Raw genomic sequence first — 18,083 nt, forward strand, 5'->3', positions numbered from 1 at the left:
TGTCAGAGAGAGTGTCAGAGAGAGAGAGAGAGTGTCTGAGAGAGAGAGGGTTGTCTGAGAGAGAGAGTGTGTCTGAGAGAGAGAGAGAGAGAGAGAGAGAGAGTGTGTGTGTCCTGAGAGAGAGAGTGTGTCTGAGAGAGAGAGAGAGTGTGTCTGAGAGAGAGGAGAGTGTGTCTGAGAGAGAGTATGTGTCTGAGAGAGAGAGTGTCTGAGAGAGAGAGTGTCTGAGAGAGAGTGTCTGAGAGAGAGAGTGTCTGAGAGAGAGAGTGTGTCTGAGAGAGAGTGTGTCTGAGAGAGAGAGAGAGAGAGAGAGAGAGAGAGAGAGAGAGAGTGTCTTAGAGAGAGTGTGTCTGAGAGAGAGTGTGTGTCTGAGAGAGAGAGAGAGAGAGAGAGAGAGTGTGTCTTAGAGAGAGTGTGTCTGAGAGAGAGTGTGTGTCTGAGAGAGAGAGAGAGAGAGAGAGAGTATCTGAGAGAGTGTCTGAGAGAGAGTTTCAGAGAGAGAGTGTGTCTGAGAGAGTGTGTCAGAGAGAGAGAGTGTGTCTGAGAGAGAGAGTGTGTCTGAGAGAGAGAGAGTGTGTCTGAGAGAGAAAGTGTGTCTGAGAGAGAGAGTGTGTCTGAGAGAGAGAGTGGTGTCTGAGAGAGAGAGAGAGAGAGAGAGAGAGAGAGAGAGAGAGAGAGAGAGAGAGAGTGTCTGAGAGAGAGAGAGAGAGAGAGAGAGAGAGAGATTGTGTCTGAGAGAGAGAGAGAGAGAGTGTCTGAGAGAGTGAGAGAGAGTGTGTGTCTGAGAGAGAGAGTGTCTGAGAGAGAGAGAGAGAGAGAGAGAGAGAGTGTGTTTCTGAGAGAGAGAGAGAGAGAGAGAGAGAGAGAGTGTCTGAGACAGAGAGAGAGAGAGGGTGTCTGAGAGAGAGAGAGAGAGAGAGAGAGAGAGAGAGAGAGAGAGAGAGAGAGAGAGAGTGTGTCTGAGAGAGAGAGAGTGTGTCTGAAAGAGAGAGAGAGAGAGAGAGAGAGAGAGAGAGAGAGAGAGAGAGAGAGAAAGAGTGTGTCTGAGAGAGTGTGTGAGAGAGTGGGTCTGTCTGAGAGAGAGTGTGTGTGTGTGTGTGTGTCTGTGTGTCTGAGAGTGTGTGTGTGTGTGTGTGTGTGTGTGTGTGTGTGTGTGTGTGTGTGTGTGTGTGTGTGTGTGTGTGTGTGTGTGTGTGTGTGTGTGTGTGTGTGTGTGTGTCTGAGAGTGTGTGTGTGTGTGTGTGTCTGAGAGAGTGTGTGTGTCGGAGAGAGGCAGAGAGGGAGTCAGAGAGAGGGAGAGAGTCAGAGAGAGGGAGAAAGTCAGAGAGAGGGAGAGAGAGTCAGAGAGATGGAGAGAGAGTCAGAGAGATGGAGAGAGAGTCAGAGAGATGGAGAGGGAGTCAGAGAGAGGAAGAGGGAGAGAGTCAGAGAGAGGGAGAGGGACAGAGTCAGACAGAGGAAGAGGGGGGGATTGTCAGAGGGAGGGGGAGAGAGTCGGAGGGAGGGAGAGGGAGAGAGTCAGAGGGAAAGTAGAGAGAGTCAGAAGGAGAGTAGAGAGAGTCAGAGGGAGAGTAGAGAGAGTCAGAGGGAGAGAGAGTCAGAGGGAAAGAGAGTCAGAGGGAGAGTAGAGAGAGTTAGAGAGAGTCAGAGGGAGGGAGAGTCAGAGGGAGGGGGAGAGGGAGAGGGAGAGAGTCAGAGAGAGTCAGAGAGAGAGAGAGTCAGAGGGGGAGAGAGTCTGAGGGAGAGTAGAGAGAGTCAGAGAGAGGGAGAGAGAGTCAGAGAGAGGGAGAGAGAGTCAGAGAGAGAGTCAGAGATGCCAAGTGTCAGGAAGAAAACATTAATTTTATCGTTGTTCTTGTTCTTTTTTTTTTTTATACTGTACTTTTCGAAATAAACCTACATTTCTATGAAAATTGAAGTTTTTGTTTTTTTGCGGCCCAGCTAAACTTAAACCTTGTTTATTTGGCCCGTGTTAGCCTTTGAGTTTGACATGCTTGCTGTAGATACTGTAGCAAGCTCTCAGATTGTGTCAGATTCATTGTGTTTGTAATTGTATACAGCAGTGTTTTTCAACCAGGGTTCCTAGGAACTCTTGGGTTCCATAGGCATCCTAAAGGGTTCCCTGCAATTTTCTGGTCATTTGGAAATTGTATCAAATACAGAAGAAGTTACAATGCATCTGATCACAGAGTTCTATTAGAGATGGTTGGGGGTTCCTCAGAATTTCACTTGTGGTTCCTTAACAAAAAAATGTGGAAACCACTGGTATACAGTATATACAATGCTAGCTACACTGTACAGTAAGTGCCATAAAGATGATCTTAAAACAAGTTGTACTATTTTTGTTTACAAGCTGCACTTACTAAAGCATCTGCTTGAAAGAAAAAAAAACTTTCTATCATGAAATGCTACACAGTTATTATCTACCTTGCCTGAGGGGTGACCAACACTTTGCAATGAAAGTAAGTGTGCAGTATACTGTACATAAAGAAGAGATCAGTGAGATTCCAAACTGCAGAATATGTTGGTGGTATAAATAAATGATAATAATGATACTAAGCGTAACATAGCTATTAAGGTGAAGTATTCAAGGTCTTACATTTAATTATTGCCATTCAAAGCTGCAAACGGGGGGGGGGGGGGGTGGGAACCTGTGGCAATTGGTCTTTAACTTTAAAAGTGGATCTTTAACGTAATTAGCCTTCATCCTCATTTAAAGAATATTTTTTAGGTATAATGTTTGTGAAAAAGTGGATCTTTTCTAGTCTCATGACAGCACATTTTCTGTAGTTTTTGCAGCTTGTTTTGAGCTATGTATTAATGAGCTAATTCTGTGCTCAAAAATCATTAATAATAACTCGTTTTAATACAGCGGAGTCACCTTTCGGTGGAATCTAAAGACCTTTGCTCTAGCAATACTGTGAATGAGGTGGGGTGGGGTGGGGTGGGGTGGGGAAGGGGAATGAACACTGATAACATTATTATGTGAGGCGACATGAAAAAAGCGTTTTCCTCAAGATCATAGAAATACCCACAACAAATATGCAAGCATCAAAATAATTTGTAACAATGAATAGAAATGGATGATACTAGAAAATACATCAAAACCAAAACAAATATGTTTTCCCTGTCTGAAACTTACATGGCAGAGAATCACCTCCTTTACAGAAAATAAATTACAGATAAACAGAGATAAAAACTTACCACAACCGATAAATGTGTCAGATTAAAGGCATTGTTTCCTTACGAGATAAAGAGAGATCAACTACTGTCTGCAGCAGGAGATAGACGCATGACAACTTGTAGCATTCAAATCAAATATGTTTCAATCATCAGTGTACTGAACAGCGCAAACAAATGGAGATATGGAATATCAGTCACAGAGGAGATGGATGCAAAGTAGAAGGGCAGCCTGACGACTGTGTCAGAGGTGGGGGAAAGCTACAGATGTTTTTTTTCCAAGTGGTTATTCATTTTTTTCTTTTTTTTTTTTTACACTCTCTTGAACACAAAAGACCAGTGTAATGTAAGTAACAAATGTAACAAAATATAGGACTAAATTAATCTGGGAATGAAGGCAGGCCCACCTGTCAGCATACGGGTTAAAGGTCAGATTTATTCGTCTTTACTCCTATTTCAACCACATCACAGATTTGATATGAAACTATTCAATCGTTTTCGGTTTTAAGAGAAATGTTGAAGTAAAATACTCTTTAATTGCCGCTCTCATTTACACTGTATTTAAACCAGCATATCCACCAAGACAATTTTGTTTAATGGTATGAGGTATTCCAAAATTCTATTACAAATGAAAAGATTTAAGATAATAAAATGCCCTTAGATCTCGAGTAAAATCAAATGTAAGCACACTGTGATTACTTTTAGGTTCAATAGAATGCATACTCTTATGACTTATTGTACAGTATGTTGTAATTCCTTTTAGTGGATCAGGAGACTGAACAAGTGTTTTGTTTAATAGAAGTAGCAGTATGTACAGAGCTTTGGGAGCATGCAGTCTAAGCCATTTTTAATTTTGGTTAGTTTTCAGGGAGGCCCCATCTTCCCCCTCTATTTCCCCCTCTCCCCCCTTATCTTTCCCTTCCCCCTACCTCTTCCCCTTCTCTCCCCCACCCTCTCTCTCAACCCCTTCACCCTCTCTTTCGTCCTCTCTTTTGCCAATGTGGCTACAGCTTCCATTGAGAGAGCCTAGGTAGCCATGGTAACAATCAAAGGGTCTATGTTTTTAAATGTATTATTTGTTTGGAGGTGTGTGACCCTTCCTCCCTGATTTTAAACTCACTTTTTCAACTTTTAAATAGCTGGTCTTGCTATGCACCTGTGAATATTGAGACATTTCTCCCTCCATAACCAGAGAGAGCATTTTCAGGTAGTTACTGTAGGACCTTGTAAAAGGGCACATCTTGGCATGGTTACAGGATTAAAAATATTAGAAAAAAGGTACAATGTCATCAATAGCAGTGCATCTAGAGTAAGGGAAGGTTAGTGAAATGAGATTGGCAGGTTCCTGCAGGAAATGCATATGAGAGCAGCACCTTAGTGAGAGTCACAATAAAGCTCCTATATGGGTGGTAAAAGCAATGAAGGCTCCTATTCAGTGTGTAAAAAGACAAGGGTCTGCACATGAAACAGCCTTGTCTAAACTACTATACTTGGACACACACCCTAGAGCATAGTACACCAGCCAGGGTACAATAGTGACATAGTAATAAACGAAGAAATTACTCACATGATGGTGCTGCAGCAGCAAGTCCAGAGCGTGCCTCACGTAGTAAGATTAAGCCTGAAGTGGAGATCCGTGGAAGGATGCAACAGAGCACAGCCAGGATAGAAAAAAGTGGGGGCAGCAGTCATAGATCCGATTAAAATAGATTTATTGAACCAGTAAACACATGGTACAGAGCAGGTGCAGAAACACCACTCTAACGCGTTTCATGCTACAATAGCGCTTTGTCAAAGAGTGGGGATCTCAGTCTTCCTGTTTCTAAACATTTTTCTGGCTGTACTAGGGGAGGCCTTGGTAATTTTTCCTTTCAGGGAATTGAATTAGTTGCTCCCCTAGAAAGGGGTGGCAATAGGGCCTTACAGCTAGATCGTCGTGAGGCATTCTGGATCTTCACTTTGAGGACCAGGGTGCCTCACGGACTGAACATCGACTGGGATCTCACTCATTTTTTGTGATCATTTTTTAGGATCATTTTTGGTCATTTTTATGATTTTTGTGTTTTTCCATCATTCTACTTTTGGACTACTAGATTATAAATGTATGTACTTGTTCTTTCTCCTCAAGATATATGCTATTGAGAGTATATCATTTGTGACTTTGAAGATGAACTTTTACAAATTATTCTCCTTCTGCATCCCATGATTCCTTCAGATCTAAGTATTCCTTTTTCTTGGTATTTTTATTAGTCTTGGGTCAGACAATTTCTGCTAAGACTTATGATTTGGTTCAGGAGTCTGGTATATTTTGTCTTTCTCTAAGAAACACATATATTCTTTAACAATTGATTATGCATTATGATATGTATTTTCTGTGTAGTTTCTGTATGGGTAAGATATATGTGTGCTATATTTCTATTAGCCCATTCATTAGCTTTCATGTCCTATTTAGATTTATAGTTCAATTACACACATATATTTCCCTGTTGTTTATAGGATAGAGGGTTTGTCTATTTATCCTTATGGAGCCTATTTGTTGACATATGTCCTATGCAGCGCCTGTCAAGCACACCTATATTAAAGAGATGATTAATTTCATTTTTATTTCATACCTTTTTGGAGTGTGTGTTGACATCCCTTGCATGTCACATATATTTGATACTAATCTACTTTTAATTTTTTTCTTTTGGGTTCCCTAGATTTATAGTTGTAGTGCATATTCGTTTTATTTTCATTTAGAATATTAACAGTCCGTTTCTATGTTTGTGTTATTTGTTCGTTTTTGTTCGCATTGTTATTATTAAAGTTGTATCATTCAAAGTTTTTTTCTATAGCAGCCAATCCTGGCACCCAGTGAACTCCGTCTGTTACAAGCGCGGCTTAGGCCTGAACCACGCAGTAATAACACGCCTCAGTTACGGGACACATGACGATGACGTCACGGGTAGCCAATTTTGGCGCAATCTTTTTTATCTTTTTTATCTTGCTTAAAGACAATTATATGACCTAAATTATTGAGGAACCAACCAGGAGAGGGGCAGTTCTGGATTTGGTCATATCAAACAATGTAGAAGTAATAACAAATATTCAAGTCCTGGAACATTTGGGTAACAGTGATCATAACATGGTCTCATTTGAAATAAATTATCAAAAAACAGATTACTTGGGTTCAACAAAAACCTTAAACTTTAGAAAGGCAGATTTTAATAAACTGAGGTCTAATCTAGTAGTAATACAATGGGATGATGTTTTTGCAGGAAAAACTGTAGAAGATAAATGGGCAGTCTTTAAAACATTGTTAGAAAAGCACACTTATCAGTGTATACCCTTGGGTAATAAGTATAAAAGAAATAAGTCAAAACCAATGTGGCTAAATAAACAGGTAGGGGAGGGAATGGACAAGAAGAGGAAGGCGTTTAAATTCTTTAAGTCAGAAGGGACAGAGACATCGTATCAGAATTATAAGGAATGTAACAAAAATTGCAAAAGGGCAATCAAATTAGCAAAAATGGATAATGAATAAAGGATTGCAATAGAAAGTAAGGTGAACCCTAAAAAGTTCTTTAAGTACCTTAATAACAAAAAAATGAGAAAAGAAAATATAAGACCCTTTCAGTGTGAGATGGGTAGGCAGATTATTGGAGATAAGGAAAAAGCTGAGGTATTTAACAAATTCTTTGCCTCTGTGTTTACCAGGGAAGAATAAAGTTCAATAGTAGTGCCACAGGAGGAAGCCACAACCTCCATGTTAATGAACAATTGGTTAACTGAGGAAGAAGTTCATAAGCGACTTGAAAAAATTAAAGTAAATAAGGCACCTGGCCCCGATGGCATACATCCAAGAGTTCTCAAGGAGTTAAGCTCAGTAATAGCAAAACCATTATATTTAATATTCAAGGACTCCATTTCCACAGGCTCAGTACCACAAGATTGGCGTAAAGCAGATGTGGTGCCTATATTTAAAAAGGGAGCTAGATCTCAACCGGGAAATTACAGACCTGTAAGCCTGACTTCAATAGTAGGGAAACTACTTGAAGGTTTAATACGGGATAATATTCAGGAATACCTAATGGAAAACAAAATTATTAGTAATAGTCAGCATGGATTTATGAAGGATAGATCATGCCAAACTAACCTTATTTGTTTCTTTGAGGAGGTAAGTAGGAATTTAGACCAGGGTAATGCAGTTGATGTGGTCTACTTAGATTTTGCAAAGGCTTTTGATACGGTTTCACACAAGAGGTTGGTGTACAAAATAAAGAAAATTGGACTCAGTAATAATATATGCACCTGGATTGAAAACTGGTTAAATGACAGACAACAGAGGGTTGTCATAAATGGAACTTTTTCAGGTTGGGCTAAAGTCGTGAGTGGAGTACCTCAGGGATCGGTACTGGGACCCCTGCTTTTTAACTTGTTTATTAATGACCTTAAGGTTGGGATCAAGAGCAAAGTCTCCATCTTTGCTGATGATACTAAATTGTGTAAGGTAATAGAATCAGAGCAGGATGTAATTTCTCTTCAGAAGGACTTGGAGAGACTGGAAACGTGGGCAGGTAAATGGCAGATGAGCTTTAATACAGATAAATGTAAGGTTATGCATTTAGGATGCAAGAATAAAAAGACGACTTACAAATTAAATGGAGATATATTGGGGGAATCCTTGATGGAGAAGGATTTAGGAGTGCTTGTAGACAGCAGGCTTAGCAATAGTGCCCAATGTCATGCAGTAACTGCAAAGGCAAACAAGATCTTATCTTGCATCAAACGGGCAATGGATGGAAGGGAAGTAAACATAATTATGCCCCTTTACAAAGCATTAGTAAGACCACCCCTTGAATATGGAGTACAATTTTGGGCACCAATCCTAAGAAAAGACATTATGGAACTAGAGAGAGTGCAGAGAAGAGCCACCACATTAATAAAGGGGATGGACATTCTAACTTATGAGGAGAGGCTAGCTAAATTAGATTTATTTACATTAGAAAAGAGGCGTCTAAGAGGGGATATGATAACTATATACAAATATATTCAGGGACAATACAAGGAGCTTTCAAAAGAACTATTCATCCCACGGGCAGTACAAAGGACTCGGGGCCATCCCTTAAGGTTGGAGGAAAGGAAATTTCACCAGCAACAAAGGAAAGGGTTCTTTACAGTAAGGGCAGTTAAAATGTGGAATTCATTACCCATGGAGACTGTGATGGCAGATACAATAGATTTGTTCAAAAAAAGGTTGGACATCTTTTTAGATGGGAAAGGTATACAGGGATATACCAAATAAGTATACATGGGAAGGATGTTGATCCAGGGATTAATCCGATTGCCAATTCTTGGAGTCAGGAAAGAATTTATTTTTTCCCTTAATGGGGTTTTTTGTTTTTCTTCCTCTGGATCAATAAGTAAGTATAGATATAGGATAAAGTATCTGTTGTCTAAATTTAGCATAGGTTGAACTTGATGGACCTACGTCTTTTTTCAATCTCATCTACTATGTAACTATGTAAGATAAATAGTATGTCACTACGTCTCTCCCTACACCTTGAGGAAGTCCTGCGGGATGAAACGCGTTGGTGCGTGCTCCTATACTATTGCCAAGCTGATCATTAAAGGTTAATATATATTTTTTCCCATGTTTGGAGTTGCCCTTATTTCGCATTTTTGGATACTGTGAGCTGTGCTCCTCTTCTCTTCTACCTATCTGGATTTTTCCTTTGGAGGACTGCACGCCGGGGAATCCATTCATCTGGAATTACTAGTCAGGTAAAGGGCATTAGCCCCTCGTCTGTTACCTTTCTATTTTCTGGACTGTCTTATGTTATACCCCAGTGGTGATTTAATGTTTATTGGAGACCAAGTATTGGGGTAGCTGTGTGGGCACCACCAGGTCTCTATTTTTCACCCTGGGATGTTCATTCCTGTCATCGTATTATTGTTCCTGGATTCTGGATTCTCTTAATGAGATTTATGTTGTGGCGAGCTTACTGTGGTGATGCACCAATATAACACATTATCTAAGCACAAGGGAAAGGAGCAAGGGCCAAGGAAACCACTGCATCTGAAGAACCGCTCACAAGAACCTACACGGAAGAACTTATGGCCTCCATGCACTCAAAATTATACACCTCACTCCAGGCGGAAATAAAAACTGCGGTTCATGATCTCACACAGCAGGTCACTGGCCTAACGGAGAGGACGACAAGCCTGGAAGGCAAAATGGAGGAGACTTCCCTGCGCCAAACAGGAGCGGAAGAGGAGATTTTCAGGCATAAGGAAGAAATACACCGCATTAAAGACGGCATGGAGGACAAGGAGAACCGGGATAGAAGGCAAAACTTGCAAATACGCAATATCCCAGAGGGGGTTCTTCCTGGCCTCCTCCGTCAATAAATTGTGGACCTATTTAAATCAATATGTGACTCTGTGGATGACAAGGATCTAGAAATAGATCGGGCTCATAGAGTGCTGGGCCCACGATCAGAAGACCCCAACAGAAGGCGTGATGTTATTGTTAGAATGCACAGCTACACAACTAAAGAAAAAATGATTGTGAACTGCAGAGGGAAAGACTCGCTTACCTACATGGACGAATCCCTACAAATCTTTAGTGACTTGTCCAGAATAACTGTGATCCGGAGGAGAGAAATGAAACCCCTGACTACCTTCCTGCGGGATAATGATATCAAATATCGCTGGGGATTTCCGTTTAAGCTCACGGCAAGTCACAGAGGTAAATACCTAACGATCAGGTACCCTGAAGATATGGCTAAGTACGTGAGGGCTCTGGGCCTGACCCTACCATCCTCGTGGACGTCGGACTCCCAGCAAACATCATCGCATAAAGAAGGACCAGACGAAAGGGCCGCCGGACCAGCAAGAAGAATGGCACCGGCACACCAGATGGAGAACAGGAGTTAAGCAGTCAGCTGAAGATCTGTCCCTACCCGCCACTTACCCTTGCTCAGGTTCATCTGACATCCTCCGCAATAGGTGCCGAACCCTCCGGTACACGAGTTGACCACCATTGGAGAGCGGCGTAACTGCCGCGAGGACCCCGTGTCAGATGGAGCCTACTGTGACAGCTCCTGTTCCGGTGAAAGAAAAGAAAAGTTTGGCTCGGAATTGCCCGGCTAACAAGACACCCTGATCCGACTGGTTTGATGTGGCGGATCGGGGATTTGAGGGCTCGTGGGTTCCACTAGTTCGTGGAAGCAGATCCCTTTTTTGGTTGGGCGGGGTGGGGGGGAGGGAAGAGAGGATTGTCCCAACACAGCAGAGGATCGAGAACTGTGAGTAACCCCCTTCCCCCCCGCAGCCCGGGCCGCTCTCGGGCATTGGAAACCCGGTGTTTAAATTTGGGCTCTGATCAGACAGGCCGAGCCCTGGAGTGAATCTGTTGTTCCACGGGGTAATTGCCCTAAAGGTTCCCTTGGGAGCCGTTGTAAAGGCTCTAAATAATATATAGAGGCTTGTAAAAAATTTGGCTGTGTTATGTCAATGGTTTACCCCACTCCCCACCCCCCCTGGTACCCTCGACCCCCCGGCATCCTCGCCCCCATCCCCCCACCCCCCTTGGTACCATCCCCCCCCCACCCCCTCTGTAACTCCTCCTCCCCCCTCCCCACATTTTCGCCTGGTACACGTTACCTTAGAACACTGTTGCTCGGAGGACTGGAAATAAATGTTAAGATAGATTACCGCCGCCGGACCCATATCTAGAGAAGTTGAAAATGACGATCAGAAACTACAAAGTTGAACATTGTATGTGGTTCGCGAAGTACTCGCCACCTTTCATTCAAAAACATTGTTGGTTAAGACACATTATGCTCTTGTGGAGACTAAAGTTGCTTGTTTCCCCACTAGGGGGTGTGTTAAATGTTGGTCATTAAAAAGTGTACCGAGTTTCTACACAAGTATATTACCAACAGGGGCTCAATATGTTGAGGTTGGAAAGTGCCCCCCTCTCCCCCCCCCTATCTCCCCCAATCTCCTCTCCCCTCCTACCCCCTCCCCCCTCCTACCCCCCCTCCCCCCCTCTCTCCCCCCTCTCCTCTCTCCATAGCATCTCCCACTCTCAGGGGAACTTGCCTGCTTACAGTATGATTGTGACAAATCTAATACAGAGTGCTTTTTCTGGTAATGTACAGGTTAATAGAAGCTTCAATCAGACTTAGAACTATGCAACTAATTTTGACAGATTTATTATAAATCATTCTTCCTGGTAATGCACAGGTTATTAAGAATTTATATTAGTGTTAGGGACCCTTGAGATGTGGTCTGCCGTGCAGTGGCTCAGGGGCTTACAACACTTTGGCCAAAATGTTAAACTAAAAGACCATTTTATTTAATAGATATCTATACATATATATTTAGGCACTGTACCGTGTATAGGTTTCACTGGATGTGCACTGAGCTCTGTCTGTGTTTCATGTTCTGTCTCTGGTTTTAAATATATATTGCCATGCTCAGTAGCACTCCTCTGTGACACCTATATGCTTATATATATGTTGTGGTTATTTTGGGGGTTTAATATGAGCTTGCAGGTGTCCTGTATGTTTTACAAATCTTGTTCAGCTGGTCTTAGCTGATTGGAAGATGGCTCTTCCTATCTTGTTGAAGCTCACCCCCTCCCACATTTAAATGGTTAAAACCTAACTCCATAGCATCTCCCACTCTCAGGGGAACTTGCCTGCTTGCAGTATGATTGTGACAAATCTAATACAGAGTGCTTTTCCTGGTAATGTACAGGTTAATAAAAGCTTCAATCAGACTTAGAACTATGCAACTAATTTTGACAGATTTATTATAAATCATTCTTCATGGTAATGCACAGATTATTAAGAATTTATATTAGTGTTAGGGACCCTTGAGATGTGGTCTGCCGTGTAGTGGCTCCGGGGCTTACAACACTTTGGCCAAAATGTTAAACTAAAAGACCCTTTTATTTAATAGATACAGGTAAACCCCGTTATAACGCGGTCCTCGGTGTCCACCCCGAGACCACCGCATTAGTAACGGGGTCGCGCTAATTTTTTTTAAAAATGGCCGCCGCGCGCCTGATTGGGAGGGAAGGAAGGAAGAGGCCTGCACAACATGCGGCCCGTCTGGCCTCTCTGTGGGGCCCGCGATGACTCTGCCCGGGCACCAGTTAATTAAATAAATTTAAAAAAAAAAGTTAAAAAAAACAGCGGCGATTCATCCCTCCTCCCTCCTCCCTCCCTCCCCCCTCCTCCCTCCCAGCCCCCTCCCTCCTCCCTCCCAGCCCCCTCCCTCTCCCTCCCAGCAGCCGTGAGAATGTGCTGAGCTGATCTAAGGTAGGGGTAGTGTGTGTGTGTGTGTGTGTGTGTGTGTGTGTGTGTGTGTGTGTGTGTGTGTGTGTGTGTGTGTGTGTGTGTGTGTGTGTGTGTGTGTGTGTGTGTGTGTGTGTGTGTGTGTGTGTGTGTGTGAAAAATGGGCTGGTGGGGGGGGTGAAAAACGGGCTGGTGGGGGTGTGTGTGTGAAAAACGGGCTGGTGGGGGGGTGTGTGTGAAAAACGGGCTGGTGGGGGGGTGTGTGTGAAAAACGGGCTGGTGGGGGGTGGGCTGCTGACATGTGGTGGGGGGTGGGCTGCTGACATGTGGTGGGGGGTGGGCTGCTGACATGTGGTGGGGGGTGGGCTGCTGACATGTGAGGGGGGGGGTGGGCTGCTGACATGTGAGGGGGGGGTGGGCTGCTGACATGTGAGGGGGGGGTGGGCTGCTGACATGTGAGGGGGGGGGGGGTGGGCTGCTGACATGTGAAGGGGGGTGGGCTGCTGACATGTGAGGGGGGGTGTGGGCTGCTGACATGTGAGGGGGGTGGGCTGCTGACATGTGAGGGGGGGTGGGCTGCTGACATGTGAGCGGGGGTGGGCTGCTGACATGTGAGTGGGAGTGTGTGCGTGCAGTGTAGAGTGTGTGCGTGCAGTGTAGAGTGTGTGCAGTGTAGAGTGAGTGCTGGGAGTGTGTGCTGGGAGTGTGTGCAGTGTGCTGTGAGCAGTGTGTGTGCAGTGTATGCAGTGTGTGCAGTGAGAGTGTGTGCAGTGAGAGTGTGTGCAGTGAGAGTGTGTGCAGTGTGTGCAGTGTGCAGTGTGTGCAGTGAGAGTGTGCAGTGTTGTTTTTTTTTTTTTTAAACGGGAGCCACGTGAAAACCGCGTTATAACGGGTTGCGTTATAACGGGGTTTACCTGTATCTATACATATATATTTAGGCACTGTACCGTGTAAAGTTTCACTGGATGTGCACTGAGCTCTGTCTGTGTTTCATGTTCTGACTCTGGTTTTAACTACTATGCTGTGTGTTATATGTTGACCAATATAAAACCTAATATGTCACTATCTAAGAATATTACCAATAAAGTCACAACAAGTATAGGTTGGAATAACTCTGTATTTATGTACATTTAGTTATAACCTAAGGGATGATTACCATAAAGCCTATAGGGGGATTATTCAAGAACGACGGGGTTTAGGTCCCAGTATATATGTGGTTACTTTGGCCCTTCAATCCCCCTCCCTCTTTCCCCTCCCCCACCCCCTTTCCCTTCTCTCCTTCCTCCCTCTACTCCCCCCCACCCCCCTTCTCTCCTTCCTCCCTCTCCTCCCCCCTCTTACTCCCCCCTTCTCTCCTTCCTTCCTCTCCTCACCCCCTCTCACCCCCCCTCTCACCCACCCCCCATCACCTCTCCCCTCTCCCTCCTGCCCCCCCCCCCGATTAGTTCCACTATATTCAGCCAAACGTACCCAAGGAAGGGTATAATCTATGAATCTATTTGAGTCCACACCCCACCTGCACCTTTATTCCAGTGTCAACGGAACCCTACCTTTGGGCCTTAAGCCCAGACGCCGGCCATTGAGAACGGCTATACTCACATGAGGTCGCTCAAAGACCTCCCTTCACTCTTTCTCTACCTGTTGGACCTGTCCCAACAGTTCTTTACTCTGCCCGCCCCACCCTATCCCCTCCCTCTACTGGCGCGCCGATCCGGATCCCTTTGTCAGAGAGCCTATCTCACCTGTAGAGGAGAGAACTCAAAAGGTGACACAACATACTCTCCCTAGTGGGAAGAGAGTTAGACCAGGAGGAGTAACAAAAGCATTGAACCTAGGCTAGTCTAACCCCAATTCATTTTATATCCCTAAATGTGAAAGGCTTAAACAGTAATAAAAAAAGGAGATTAGCCCTCCAAGAGATGAAAAAGTCTAAGGGGACATCGTATTTCTCCAAGACACACACTTTACTTCACAGGAGCTGCCCAAACTATTCAGTAAGGACTTCCCCACGGGTTACTTTTCGTCGTTTAACAGTAAAAAGCGGGGCGTCGCAATTCTAATCCATCAGGGAACTCCATTCAATCTGACTAAAACAACCACAGACCCAGAGGATAGATTTCTGGTGGTATACGGTTCGCTTGCAGGTTCGCTGATCGCTCTGATCAACATTTACGCGCCCAATGAAAATCAAACAGAATTTCTGAGAGCGGTACTCGACAAGATCGACCCAATCTATTTATCTTCAATGATAGTGGGGGGCGACTTTAATATGGCACTGAACCCCATGGAGGACAGGTCGAGTCTACTAAATAGACCACAGCCAAAAGCCTCCCAAAGACTTGGAAAAAAGTTTTAAGATATTATGGGAGAATACTCTCTGTTGGATATTTGGAGAGTGCAACATCGGGGCCAGAGAGATTATACTTTTTTCTCTTCACCACACCAGACCTACTCTCGTATAGACTACTTCTTTGCTACCAAAACCATCCTAGAATCCTCGGCATCCTCGAATATAGGCCCAATCACATGGTCAGACCATGTCCCAGTAATTGTGACTCTTTCAACCCCCTTTGTTAAATCTAGTTCTTTCAATTAGAAACTTAACGATGCACTATTGAACTACCCCGAGATTGAAAGAGAAATAAAGACAGCACTCAGAGAATATTTTGCTCTCAATACTGATTCGGTCTCCTCCCCAACAGTGCTGCTATGGGAAGCCCATAAGGCAACAATCAGAGGAACCCTTATTTCCATCGCGGCTCACAGAAAAAAGGCCAAAACAAAGTCTCTTAAAGACTTAACGAATAAAATATTAGAGTTAGAACGCCAGCACAAAGCCAACCCCTCAAAAAAAATATACCAAATATTAACCTCCACAAGAGAGGAGCTTAAACAGATACGATTAGAGGATGTAGAAAAATCGGGCAATAAGGCTGATAGACTTTTGGCTAGCAAACAGAGAGGTATACAGAAGAGATCTCAGATTACAGCCATTAAAGACATGTCTGGTGAGGTAATATACAGCGATAAAAAAATTGCAGAGGAATTTACCCCATTCTACTTAGAACTATATAATCTTAAAACTCAAGGCGGTAATTCTGCCGATACAAACACCGAAATAATCAAGCGCTACCTTTCTAATTGCAAACTTCCAAAACTTACGAAGAAGAAATTCAAGCACTCTGTGACGATTCAGGGGATTCCTTCCCCTTCTTTCTCTCCCTCTGTCCCATCTACTTCCAATCCCTCTACCCTTTCCCACTCCTGTCCCGCTCCATCTACCTCTCTCTCTACCCCACTGTCTCAGCGCATGCCCCGCAGGTCTCGCGCGCCCACGCGGTCCCCGAGCCCTTGCAGTGATGCTCCCCGCTCCCAGACACCCGCTATGCCCGCGGCCAGTACCTCACCTTCCCTGGTGGCTCTGTCCGCTCCTCTGCCTCCATCGGGGTACCCGCGGTGCGGCGCTCCGCGCGCCTGGTGATGCGGCCTGTGCGCGCGCTCCCTCAGCTTGCAGAGGGCGCGCGCACACGCTCCTCGTCTGGGCCCTGTCACCCTTCTGGTTCCTCCTCCCGGTCCCTGCGGGCCATCTCCCTGTCGCAGCCTGTGCGCGCGCACCCTCAGCTTACAGAGGGCGTGCGCACACGCTCCTCTTCTTGGGCCTGCCACGTTCCTGACTCCTCCTCCCAGTCCTTACAGGCCATTCCCCTGACTGCCCCTTCTGTCTCCTCCTCTTCTCTGCCTGACCTATCCCTGTTGTCTCCCACTTCTCTCTCTGCTCCTCCCCTCTCTCCTATTGGTATGTCTCCCTTTATAATCCCTGTCTGTCCTCTCTATCGTCGCTCTGCATAGTTCCTGTTTCCCTGTGTGTGCTGACCTATGCTGTGCTCCCTCTGTGTCCCTGCTGTATCCTGCTCCTGTGTTTACTTTGGATTTCCCTGGCTTTGACCCCTGCTTGTCCTGGACTACCCTGCTCTCTGTACCCCTTGAACCTTGCTACGAACTCTACTTTGCTGACCTCTGGAATCCTTGGACCTGGATTTGTACCCTGACGACTCTACTCTCTGGACCCCTGGACATTGGCACATGGACACGACCATTCTTACGCTTACATCAACAGATGTTGTTACACCAACAGATGTTGCAATTATCGTTAACCACTCTCTCTACAGGCCCAGCAACGCTATACCACACTCCGGGCTTGCTCCCACTGCTGTGGGTGTGTGGTGTAATACCGTTCCCACCTCAGTACTGGGGTCTTGCCAGGTCTGCGGGCATACAGGCGTGACACACTCAATGCAAAAATAACAAAAAAAAGAACTAACGGATGCAGTAAAAATGTCAAAGATATCCAAGACTCCTGGCCCAGATGGCTTCTCCAACGCCTACTACAAACGGTTCCTCCCAATTTTATCCACTTATCTTTTAACATTATTCAACTCTTTCATGGAAGGTTCTCCGATCCCGCCGTCTATGACCAATGCCAGCTTAGCCGTAATACATAAAGACGGAAGAGACCCCCTACAATGTGGGAGTTACCGTCCTATCTCCCTATTAAACAATGATTTACAATTAGACAGTAAGATCCTCGCCAACCGGTTGAACCCAATTTTACCTAGGTTGATAAATATCGACCAAGTGGGCTTTGTCCAGAATCGACAGGCGTCCGACAACACCCGCAAAATTGTAGACATAGTCGACCATGCCCACCTCACAGGCTCCAAGGCAGTTTTGTTAAGCCTTAATGCGGAGAAGGCGTTTGACAGAATTGATTGGCTATTTCTCAATCAAATAATGCAGAAATTTGGCTTCACTGACTCATTCCTAGAAGGAGTTTGTGCACTTTATCGTAGCCCCTCAGCGATAGTTAAACTACTGGGGGGACTCGCGAAAACATTTGAGATAAAAAATGGCACAAGACAGGGTTGCCCCCTGTCCCCTCTTCTTTTTGCTTTAACAATTGAACCCCTAGCATCAAGAATAAGGGACAACGTAGCTATTCAAGGCATCCTAATTGGAAAAACTAACTACAAAATCTCGTTATTCGCCGATGATATTATTCTCACGCTGTCGCATCCCCATACCTCTCTCCCCAATTTACAAAGGGAATTAACTGAATTCGAAAAGATATCAGGCTACAAAATAAACAGCGACAAATCAGAAGCTCTGAATCTTAATTTATCGGAACCAGAGATACAATTGTTAAAATTTAATTTTAACTATCGGTGGAGCCCTTCATACATAAAATATCTGGGAGTAAATGTATCAAAGGACTACCATTCTCTATACAGATGCAACTATCCACCCCTCTTTGAAAAAATTAAAAAAGACTTGGATAAGTGGCAAGAATACCAAATATTGTGGATCAGGAGGATGATCTCAGTTAAGATGAACATACTCCCTAGATTATTATATTTTTTTCAGACACTCCCGATCCGGGTTTCTGTGTCAGAATTGAAAGATATCCAAAATAGAATATTTAAATTTATCTGGCAAAGAAAAAGACCAGGGGTCGCAAGATCAGTATTAATGTCGCCTAAGGCGAGAGGGGGTATTGGTGTGCCAGACATTCTGAGATACTACAGAGGCAACCAGGCTTAACCTAATGCGGCTGCC

General features: G+C 44.4%; 1 protein-coding gene across 3 annotated transcripts in view; it reads right to left on the reverse strand.

Annotated features, from left to right (window-relative positions):
• RPH3AL (rabphilin 3A like (without C2 domains)) overlaps positions 1-3,393 on the reverse strand; it is a 692,976-nt gene extending 689,583 nt beyond the window's left edge. For 2 of the 3 annotated variants that reach the window (XM_075589571.1, XM_075589570.1), the window contains exon 1: positions 3,205-3,391. The gene's annotated coding sequence lies outside the window, so the exon portion shown is untranslated. Of the gene's footprint in view, positions 1-3,204 lie in introns of all 3 variants that reach the window. The other variant, XM_075589573.1, reaches the window with a different exon arrangement.
• Positions 3,394-18,083: the final 14,690 nt, after the last annotated feature.

Source organism: Ascaphus truei, chromosome 3 (assembly GCF_040206685.1).
Source record: "Ascaphus truei isolate aAscTru1 chromosome 3, aAscTru1.hap1, whole genome shotgun sequence".
In the NCBI taxonomy this organism is placed as follows: domain Eukaryota; kingdom Metazoa; phylum Chordata; class Amphibia; order Anura; family Ascaphidae; genus Ascaphus; species Ascaphus truei.